Genomic DNA, 10,384 nt, shown 5'->3' on the forward strand with positions numbered 1-10,384 from the left:
GAAGAAGATCCCGCCCCCCCCCCCCCCCCCCCCGCCGCGCCTCCCACTTTAGAGATGAATAAAATAGGGCCCCGGTTCTGCTGTTCTGGGAGGACCCCCCCCCCCCCCCATCTCGGGACAGACTCTTGAAGTCCCCCGGGGGGGGGTGGCTTTCCTTTGTGGCCTTTCCTGCCCACGCTGTGGGCTACCCGTAAATCTGACCCTGTCCACGGCCAGCGGGCCTCAAGAGCTGGGAGACTCACGGGGGCAAACAACTTGACAAAAACAATCTGTCCCATAAACAAAGTCGGTGGAAAGCGTCCAGCCCCACACAATGGAGCTAATCTTCTGGGCACACATTTCCCGTCCGGGGTATTAGCGTAGACACCACTTCCTCCTAGGTGGAGGTAACGCCACTTGGCCCGCGGATCCAAGAACAATAATGCTCTGTAGATCCCCAGCTCCCCCGTCCGAGGCATGGTGAGCAGGAATTCAGAGGCAGGGAGCTGAGCCTTCCCCCTCCTTTCTTTTCTTAAAGAAGCCCTGTGGGTTTGGAGGCAGGGTCACATCTGGAAAGAACAGGGATGCACAGAGCATCTAACCCTGGGTCGTGATTCTGCGCCACCCCTGTCCGGCCCTGAGCTTTGGGGCAAGTAACTTAATCTCCTAGAAGTGTAATTTCCCCATTGTTCAAGGGGGATGGTGTAAAGATGCCCAAACTCACTCGTACTCAGGGGGATGTAAAATTAAAATATTGAATGGCCACTATCAAAAAAGAAAAACAAAACCCGCAGAAAATAACCCATGTCGGCAAGGATGTGGTTGTACACCCTTGGAAGCGGTATAAGATGACGCAGCTGGAGAATAGTACAACGGTTCCTTGGAAATTAAAAACAAAATTACCATGTGGCCCAGCAATCCCGCTTCTAGGTCCATACCCAGAAGAATGCTGTGCTCCCAGCAACATTGTTCAGAATAGCCAAGAAATGGAAGCGACCCAAATATCCATCTATGAATGCACTGATAAAGAAAATGTGGTCTATCCATTCCACAGACTATGATTCAGCCTCAGAAATGAGGGAGATCATGTCACCCTGCTACAACGTGGATGACCCCTGAGGACATTGTGCTAAGTGAAATGAGCCGGGCGTAAAAAGACAAAATGGTATGTTTCCACCCATACGTGTTGTCTAAAGTAGTCAAATTCATAGGAACGCAAGGTCGAATGCTGGTTGCCTGGGGCGGCGGGGAGGAGGGGTGGGGGGTTCTTGTTCAGTGGGTACAGAGCTTCCGTTTTGCGAGATGAAAAAGTTCTGGGGAGTTGCTGGACAACAACGTGTATGTACTTGACGTGACATAGCTGCACACTTAAAAATGGTCAAGATGGTCAGTCGTATGTGATCTGGTCTTTACCACAGTTTTAAAAAAATCAGAATATTGAGATACCATTTCTCTACCTAAAACTTGTCTCAACTCAAAGTTTTGGGCAACATCAAGAGTTATTAATAGTGTGGAGAAACGGAAACATTCCTATGACGTGGCGGGAGGGCAAATTAGGATAACTACTGTTCTTTTTAAAAACTTTTAATGTTTATTTATTTTTGAGAGAGAGAGAGAGAGAGAGAGAGAGAGAGAGAGGGAGAGAGGGAGAGAGGAGGGCCAGAGAGAAAGGGAAACACAGAATCCAAAGCAGGCTCTAGGCTCTGAGCTGTCAGCCCAGAGCCCAACGTGGGGCTCGAGCTCACGAACCGTGAGATCATGACCTGAGCCGAAGTCGGACGCTTAACCGACTGAACCACTCAGGCTCCCCTCACCATCTATCCTAAGACATGTACAAGGATGTTTCAGTCATCGGTGTTATAAATGCAAAAAATTAGAAAGAATCGAAATGGCCATTAGTAGGGGAATGGATCCATAAAAATGGCAAATGTTTATAATTTAAGAGAAAGAATCAGCTTGAAAACAGATTGATCTCAAAAATGTATTATTGAGCAGGGAAGAAAGCAGATTAGATATTTATATATAGCATATCACTTGTATATATGTGCATATATAATTAAAAGAACACAAAATACTAGTATATATTTTTTGCGTATACAAATATAGACAAGGTAACCAAAAAATAGTTAATCACGAAATAAAACTCTTATTACCTCCTCCCGTGTCAATCTCTGAACTAGCCCCCAGTGACCCCTACCTGTTGGATTCATTCCCTTGTGGGGTTCCCTCCCGCAGTAAATGGGGCTGACCTGTGCTCTATTCATCCCATAGTCCCCAATAGAACACTGTGGACATCACACTTTAGGACTTCTAAGACTAGGATATAAAAGACATTGTGGTTTCCTTCTTGCTCTCTTGTTTTCTCCAATTGCTCATTCTGGAAGAAGCCAGCCACCATATTGTGAGGACACTCAAGCCGTGTGACAAGGAACTAACAGCTCCCTCTGACAGCCAGCACCGGCTCGATCCACCTTTGATATACCTACCTACTCCCAGTCAAGCCTTTAGGTGACTGATTGCGCCTCTTGAGAAACCTTAAACCCGAACCACCCAACTAAGTTGCTTCTGAATTCCCGACCCATGGGAACTGTGATATAATAAATATGAAGGGTTTTAAGCCACGAGATTTGAGGGTAATAGGTAACTAATGCAGTTATAGTTGTCTCCTTAATGCTCTGGGCCTGCGGTCTGTCCTCCTCTTGCTCGGCAGGTGTCAGAAAGGTAACATCAGAAAGTCACATTAGTACTGAACCAAACCTTTTGTTCTTCAAGTAATCGGAAGGACTGGTTGTTCTTCAAGGCTTATTTCTGCATTTGATGTAAAGTCAATTCCACTAGAAGCAAGAACCCATACGGTGAGAAGCACTGAACTGGCCAGTTGTGGGCTTGGCTGGGTCCCCCACCCCTCAAATTCATATGGTGAAGTCCTCATCCTCACTTCCTCAGAATGGGACTCTATTTGAAGACAGGGCCTTTAAAGAGGTCATTAAGTTGAAATGAGTTCATTAGGGTGAACCCTCATTCAATAGGACTGGTATCCTTGTAAGAAGGTGAGGCCACAGACACACACATAGAGGGACAGCCATGTGCAGACACAGGGAGAAGTCGACCATCCACAAGCCAAGGAGAGCGCTCTCACCAGAACCCAGCCATGCTGGCAACTTGAGCTTGGACTTTGAGCCTCCACAATTGTGACAGAATAAATCTATGTTGCTTAAACCACCCATCTGTGGTGTTTCGTTTTGGTTCTCCCAGCAAACTAACACATAGTCTAACACACTTGCTTTACAAATCATGGCCTTACGTCCAAAGGGCAGAAGTGACTTGGCCAAGGTCACAGAGAGAAGACAGAGCAGCACAGCAATGAAAGCCCCTCTCTCCTCACTGGAGTCCAGCGGTTCTTCTAATAAGTGAGGCCAAGTCCCCCCAGTGGAGAAGAATTCTCAGAAAATGCTTACAGATGACATTTGAGTTCCTTGTTCCTTGTTCAAGATGGCAAGTGAGTGACCTCTGCTCACAGCCCCATCACCTTCTTTGCCTCAGGCATTGAAATTTTTTCAAGTATTTAAAAAATATGTTTCTTTATTTATATTTGAGAGAGAGAGAGAGAGAGAGAGACAGCAAGCACAAGCCGAGAAGGGACGGGGGCGGGGTGGGGAGGGAACACAGAATGCGAAGCAGGCTCCAGGCTCGGAGCTGTCCATGCAGAAACCGACGGGGGGCTCGAACCCACGAACTGTGAGATCATGACCTGAGCCAAAGTCGGACGCTTAACTGAGTGAACCCCTCAGGCACCCCAACACACTGCAATTTTTAAGAACCAGCCCAGGTTTGATTTCCTCCTTCCAGGTTCACCTCCCATTAGAAAAGCAGTCATCAGGGAATTATGCTACTTTCTAGGAAGCAAAGACAGCAAAGCCTTCAGAGCATCCAACATGGAAGTGATGGCCAGAAGCCCATGAACTTTCATGGCTCACAAACGTACATAAAGGGTAAAAAAAAAAAAAAAAAAAAATCTTTCCTCTATGTAAAGAGACACTCTTGGTGGAAGACAGCCCTCCTTCCGATGAAAATCTGTCTCTGCGTGTGTAATTCCAAAAGCCACTGGTCAACTCCATCTGGGTGTTTCCTCAACAACTAAATCTTGACAAGCCCCAAATGGAATCAGCTTCCCTCCAACATCTCCGCCTACCATAGCTCAGACTTCATTTAATGAAATTGCCATAACAGTAACAGTGATCTACCTCGCGATGAGTGCCAGGAAGACGCCAGGTCCTTTACCCAAATTGTCAGTCACTCAAAAGTCAATCACGCAGAGTGGGGATTATCGCTGTGCTTCTCCAGATGAGGATGCCCAGGCTTTCGACGATGACGTGGTCACAGATCTTGTAAGTGGCAGAGCTGGGACACAGACCCACGTCTGCCCGACTCCAAGGCAAACTGGTGACCCACATCTGGTCCGCAGATGGGGTTTCTCTGACCGCAGGAGTGGGTTTTTGTTGCTTTTTGTTTTTAAGCCTAATTAGTTGCTAACGTTAAAAAGCCAGGTTTCTAGAATTTCCAGAAAACACACAAAAAGGGATAATCTGACATAACACTGAGAGGATCATCAACTTCTCTGGACCTAGTAGGGATCATAAAAAGGGCACAGCTGCTACTCAGCTCTAGAGAGTGTTTGGCGGTGGGGTGGGGGCTGGCCCAAAGCGTCATGATGGTGGTAATGGCTAGGGCTCAATGTACACTTTTCATGGGCCAGGGGAGTGTTCCGAGGCCAGACTCCAAAACACAAGGCCTGTGAAACCCTGGGTGAGGACAGACTTAGGTAATCCGGGTACTGGTTACTCAGGGATCAGTCCGTGTCCCCCGCAAGATGGTGAGAAGAGCCTCCCAGAGTCACTCCTGTCTCCGTCTCCCCAGAAGCTTCCAGAACATGTTTGCTGGGTCACGCTGAATAAGAATTAGTGACGATGGCGAGGTTCGTTCAGGGCCTGGTTGTCTCTCCTCTCCCCGGTAGGAGAAGAAAAGAATCCGGGCGAAAATAAACGAACACATACACACACCCTTTGAGCCCACACTTCCACCCAGAGGCATTTATGCAAAAGATATATTCACAGGAGAGCAGGGATCACACATGTCTGGGGAAATTCACAGCAGCATAATAATAGCAAAAAAAAATTGGATACCGATCAGATACAGTTGGGTCCATGAGTCAGACAGGCACGTATGTGGGAGACTGTGACACAGTGAACAGAGCACAGGCCAGGTCCCATTTTGCTCCCAGATGTGTTCTGTGGCCTCAGGCAAGTCACCCTGGAGTCAGGGAAGTGTGAAAGGGGTAATACCTAGGCCACTGAGTCCCCGAGGGTTTATACACGATCAACACTTAGAAGAGTACCTGGCACACATTTTTGGAAGCACGATCTAAGTGTGTTAGTAATAGTAGGAGTAATAACAGCGGCGGTACTTGGGGAGGGGTCTGCCACCTGCGGACCGTGTCCCCCGCTGTCACACGACGCCTCTGAACCTCAGCCTCCTGGTTTATGGGACGAGGACAATCACGCGGGCTCAGGGAGGGGCACATTCTAATGCACTCTCCACAAGGTCACTTTCAGGGCGGGTACAGTAGTTTAGGGTGTACCTGAGCATGGCTTGGTGGCTTCGACTCCTCCTAGGTTTGGGGGCACACATCTGGAGGGCAGCCACCCCGGAAGTGAAATCTCCAAAGAGTCAAGGCCGGGTACTTCCTGACTGTAGGAAAGCATGCCCTTCCGGGACCCAAAGGCAAGGTTGACCCAGCGGGGAAACTGCGGTGTTTTGGCACTCAGGCTTTGCCTTTCCTAGGGCTCCCACCACCAGCTGGGGTGACTCAAACGGCAGAAATTTACTGTCTCTGCATTCTGGAGGCTGTAAGTCCAAGATCAAAATGTCAGCAGGGTTGGTAACTCGTGAGGCTGGAAAGGAGGATCTGTTCCATGCCTGTCTCCCAGCTTCGGGGAGCCTCGGGCATCCCTTGGTGTGTTCTCTCTGTGTCTTCACATCGTCTTCCCTCTGCAGGTGACTGTCTCCGGGCCCAGTGTTGTTGTTTTTATAAGGACGCCGGTCTTACCGGGTTCGGGACCCCTCTAATCAAGTACAACTGCACCTTAACTTGATCGTTCGCAAAGACTCTGTTTCCAAATAAGTCACATCCACAGGCACTGGGGTCCTCAACATCTCTGGGGGGAGGGGGACACAGTTCAGGCCGTAAGTGGCCTGTGTCAGTGAGTGGGAAGGAGGGCCCTGCTGTCCCAGGCCCACCGCCCCCCTCCCCCAGTTGCCGATCTCCCCCACCCCTCATTTTTGCCCTTACTTCACATTCTCTATCCAGAAAACAAACTTACATCCTTCCCGTACGTTCAACTTAAATAATGATACTCATATCAGGATGGCTCTGGTAACGCCAGCTACTTCTCTAGTACATGTTAAAACATACACATCAACATGATAAATGTTGTCCCACGCACCAACGTTTGGGAAACGCTGACCTCATTTAGTCCCAGGCTTTTTTCTTTTTCTTTCCCCCGCCTCGATATGATTGAAGAGAGGCCCAGGGCTACATGAGACTTGCCCCGTCCTGCAGGCGCCCTGGATATCTCTCCCCCGATGTCTCTTCCCATCAGAGGCTTACCCTTGGGTCTGTCCTCACAAGATGGTCCCCTGTTCTCTGGATGTTTCTGTTAAATAACTTTTTTTTTTTTTTTTTAGCACAGCGTGACGTGACCTTAGATAATCAGCTCTAATCCCCAGGGACATGCTCACGGGGTCTCCTGCCCGCGCTAGGGTGTGGTTCCTAAAAGCACAGAGCCCGGCCCCAGACTGCCTGATGTGGCTGTCCCCCTCCCCTCTGAAGAGCGACGTTCAACTGGCACCTGCCTGCTGGGAAGAGGAAGGGAGTTAATGCGTGCAGACCATCTACACGGTGTCCGGCACACAGAGAGCAGTTGGGGTCAACTTAAAACAATATCCCCCCCCCCCCCCCGCCACTTTCATTGTCCGCTGAGTTCCAGCCCAGGCACCTTGCATGCCTTCTTTCATCCTTAAAGCAGTTCGAGGAGGCTCATATGATGATTCCATTTCACAGATGATAAAATGGAGGCGTAGGACGACGGCCTCCGTACCTTTCCCTCCTGCGGCAAATCGGTAACGGGACCAGGGGCTGAACCCGATTCCGTCTTACTCTGTAGCAATGTGGTGAGGGCGGAGAGGAGGTGAGCACGAGCTGGGAGCCAGGAGACCAGGTCTGGGGAGACTTTGGGTTCCTGCCTCTGCAGGGAGGTCACCAACCCTCCATGGACCTCTGTTTCCTCATCAGGAAATAAGGGCTTTGGATTGATTGCTTTCTGAGACTCTTGCTGACTCTGAGACCTGTCGCTTCTGTGACAACCCAGCTGGGCAGAGGGGGAGTCAGCAGGAGCCAGCCCTCCAGGGCACTGAGCTCCCCTCCTCCCTGTGCGCCCTAAGGCCACTGGTGGCTGATCCCAGACAGGCTTTCACCCTGTGCCCTCCCCTCTCCATGCCCAGGCACCTACTCCACGAAGCTCAGGGCATCTGAGGACGTGGAGGATGTTATCTGGCCCAGGACGCTGGGGCCCAGTTTCCAGGGATTGAGTCAGGTGAGGCGGCAGGTAACCCAGATAACCGCTCTCCGCGCGGTCCCCAGAGGAGGCTGCCCGTGAGACCCGCTGCACCCAGGGGACAGCACGCGGGGGCAGCTGCCTCGGCTCCACTTTGATGGCGGGACGCTGATTCGTCACGACAGCCACAGGGATAGATAGAGGAGGGGGCAGTTCAAGCAGCCCCTTAGAGCTGCAAATTCCACACCGCCATTCCCCACATGCGCGGTGAAGATCACGATTTCGTCTCCCTGCCATTCAGGGTGCACCCGCCAGGTGTGGGGCAGGGTGCCAACGGCTTTCCACGCGGTACTTTTTCCTTTTAAAACGTCTAATGCTCACACAGCCCTGAGTCAGGAGTCTTGGACCCCACTCTGGCATGGGAAAACCGAGATTCTAAGACCTTACATATGGTGCCCGAGGGTTGGAAAGGGCAGACCTGGGATTCGAACCCCAGGTGCATACCATCTTGCCACCCTGATCAAAGGCCTTACCACACCCCTGCCTCCCTGGCTGCCCTTTCAAGGCTTCCACACCCCCTTGAGATTGCCCTGGGTGCTTGCTTTAACTTACCCTCAGCTGGATACAAAGGAAAATTCAGGCAAGTGGATCAGTGGGAAGAACGAACCCACCCGGAAGGGTGGGCCCAACCCGTTCCATTGGTGCCCGATGCTGTCACAAAGAGGAAGGTGAAAGGCATGGGGTTCCCTGACTACAATGAACCTGTCTAGCCCTAAGCCCTTGGCCTGAATAATCTCAAAACCCACACAAGAGTCTAGTAAGCAGGGGGGGGGGGGTGCGGTGTCATTTCCATTTTACAGCTGGAAACACTGAGGTGTCTTGTCTCAAGATTATACACCTAGGAAGCCACAGCAGGGATTGAAATCCAGGCCTAAGAGGTTCAAAGGAAGAGAGTAAAATTCAGAGAGCTGTAGGCAGGCAGTTCAAAGCAGCTCAGAGCCCAAGTTCGTGCCAGGACAGGGGGCTCCTCCTCCCCAGGGCCATCTGCCCAATCAAATGGCCAGAAGGGAGTCCTGACCAGACTGTGTCCCCTGCCAGGCCTGGGCCAGCACTGCTGCCCTCGGCCCACCTGCTTGCTGCTTTTCCAAGAATCCACGGCTCTGTCACTCAGTGTCACAGACATCCATTTCCCAGCTCCAGGAAACCCAAGCCTCCCTACACCTGCCTCGCCCTGATCCTAGGACACCAGGCTGGGGGAGGGGTAGCAAGGAGTACAAAGACCCACAGAGTCAGACGAGGACAGACATCGCACTACGTGTGTTCGCTTATTCCCTGGTCACTTGTTTGCTAGGCACTTTGCTATGCACTACTGTAAGTCCTGGGAAAATCAGAGCGTACAAGTTGGGACGGCTCCAGAAAGATACGTCATCCTTTTTACGACTGTATACGGCTCTGTCGCCATCTCCAACTCTTACGAGTAAGCCCCCCTTTAAAGTTTGGGTTTTTTTTTTTAATCTTTTTATTTTGAAATAACTTTAGACTCACAAAAAGTTGCAAAATTAGTACGGAGTCCTTATATACCTTCACTGGACTTTCCCCAGGGATAACATCTCGCGTAACCACATACATTTTCAAGACTTGGAAACTGACAATGATACAATCGAATTCATTACACTGTACCACTTATTCAGAGTTCGGCAGTTTTTACCCGTGCTCCTTTTTATTATTATTATTTCCAGCGTACAAATTTCAGCAAAGGTTTGGATTTGTGTAACCGCCATCACAATCGGGACACAGGATTGTTCTATCACCACAAAGAAACTCCCTCACGTTACCCCTTTATAGTTACATCCACACCTCCCCAAACCCCTGGTAACCACCGATCCGTTCTCTATCTCTATAATGTTGTTATTTCAAGATACTTGTACACGGAAGCATACAGCATGTAACCTTTTGAGACTGGGTTGCTGTTGTAATTTTTATTCAACATAACACCCTTGAGATCCATCCAAGGTGTTGGATCTTATCAATACTTCATTCCTCTTTGCGGCTGAGAAGTAGTTGGTTTATCCATCTGCCTACCGAAGGACATCGGGCTGGTTCCAGTTCCGGGCTTTTACAAATAAAGCTGCTCTGAACAATCACGCACCGGTTTTTGTGCGGACGTCGGTTTTTAAATGCGCAGGGGCACAATTGCTGGGTCATATGGTGAATGCCTGTTTAACTACAAGAAATAGATAAATTCTTTTCTGGACTGACTGTACCACTGCTTGGGAATGTTACATTTCCCCCAGCAGTAGGAGACGTTGTGTGCTCTAAATCCCTACCAACACTTAGTATGTCAGTAGTTTCTCAAGTGAGCCTTTCCAATAGGTGCACAGTTATCCTTTGTCGTAGCTCTGTGTTTCACTTCCACAATGGCCACACCTTTCCACGTACATACCTGCTATCTGTATTTCTTCTTCAGTGAAATGTCTGTTCACATCTACTTTTGACCATTTCCTTAAAAAAAATTGTTTTTAATGTTTATTTATTTTTGAGAGAGAGAGGCTAAAAGAGCACAAACGGGAAGACGTAGAGAGAGAGGGAGACACAGAATCCGAAGCAGGCTCCAGACTCTGAGCTGTCAGCACAGAACCCAATGTGGGGCTCGAACCCACGAACCATGAGATCATGACCTGAGCTAAAGTTGGACTAAAGTTTCACATTGTGATACTGTCCAACTTAACAGTATTTTCTCTTTTATGGATTGTGCTCTTGGTGCCTTATATTGAACTCTTCTCCTAACCCTA

The sequence above is a fragment of the Puma concolor genome, chromosome E3, assembly GCF_028749965.1.
Source record: "Puma concolor isolate L17-30 chromosome E3, mPumCon1.1.hap2, whole genome shotgun sequence".
NCBI classification, from domain to species: domain Eukaryota; kingdom Metazoa; phylum Chordata; class Mammalia; order Carnivora; family Felidae; genus Puma; species Puma concolor.